Source organism: Lathyrus oleraceus, chromosome 7, assembly GCF_024323335.1.
Source record: "Lathyrus oleraceus cultivar Zhongwan6 chromosome 7, CAAS_Psat_ZW6_1.0, whole genome shotgun sequence".
In the NCBI taxonomy this organism is placed as follows: Eukaryota; Viridiplantae; Streptophyta; class Magnoliopsida; order Fabales; family Fabaceae; genus Lathyrus; species Lathyrus oleraceus.
Window position 1 is genome coordinate 505,933,570 of NC_066585.1, and position 1,227 is coordinate 505,934,796.

Consider the following 1,227-nt stretch of genomic DNA (forward strand, 5'->3'; position numbering starts at 1 on the left):
ATATTTGCAGCAGTCAGACTCCATTGTCAGCCAATAGTAGCCTGCTCTCAGCATCTTTCTAGTCATGGCATATCCATTGGAATGAGTACCAAATGAACCCTCATGGACCTCAGTCATCAACAGGTTTGCTTCGTGTCTATCCACGCATCTGAGCAAAACCATGTCAAAAATTCTCTTATACAGCACTTCACCACTGAGGTAGAAATTTCCTGACAACCTTCTCAGAGTTTTCCTATCTTTCGCAGATGCCCCAGGCGGGTAGACCTGGTTCTGAAGGAAATTCTTGATATCAAAATACCAAGGCTTGTCATCATGCACTTCTTCCACTGCAAATACGTGAGTTGGTCTATCCAAGCGCATCACGGTGATGTTGGGAACTTCATTCCAATACTTGACTACAATCATTGAAGCAAGCGTAGCAAGAGCATCTGCCATCCGATTATCCTCTCGAGGAATATGATGAAAGTCAACTTCTGTAAAGAACGTTGAAATCCTCCTCGCATAATCCCTATACGGAATGAGACCAGGCTGATTCGTCTCCCATTCACCCTTGATCTGATTGACAACCAGGGCCGGATCACCATACACATCAAGATGTTTGATCCTCAAACCAATGCATTCTTCCAGTCCCATAATACAGGCCTCATACTCAGCCATATTATTCGTGCATTTGAAAGTCAGCCTTGCTGTAAACGGAATATGTGTGCCATGAGGAGTAATGATTACTGCCCCAATACCATCTCCGTACTGATTCACAGCGCCATCAAATACCATCGTCCATCTGGAACCAGGTTCTGGACCTTCGTCAAGTGTAGGCTCATCACAATCTTTCATTTTCAAATACAGAATCTCCTCATCTGGGAAGTCGTATTGAACAGACTGATGATCTTCAATCGGTTGGTGCGCTAAATGGTCAGCCAAGATACTACCTTTGATAGCTTTCTGAGCTCGATACTCGATATCATACTCAGACAATAACATCTGCCAACGGGCAATCCTCCCGGTTAAAGCAGGTTTCTCGAAAATATACTTGATCGGATCCATTCTGGATATCAACCAAGTTGTATGATTTATCATGTACTGGCGCAAACGCTTAGCAGCCCAAGCCAAAGCACAACACGTCTTCTCAAGCATAGAGTATCGAGACTCACAATCAGTAAACTTCTTACTGAGGTAGTAGATAGCAGATTCTTTCTTCCCTGATTCGTCTTGTTGACCGAGTACACA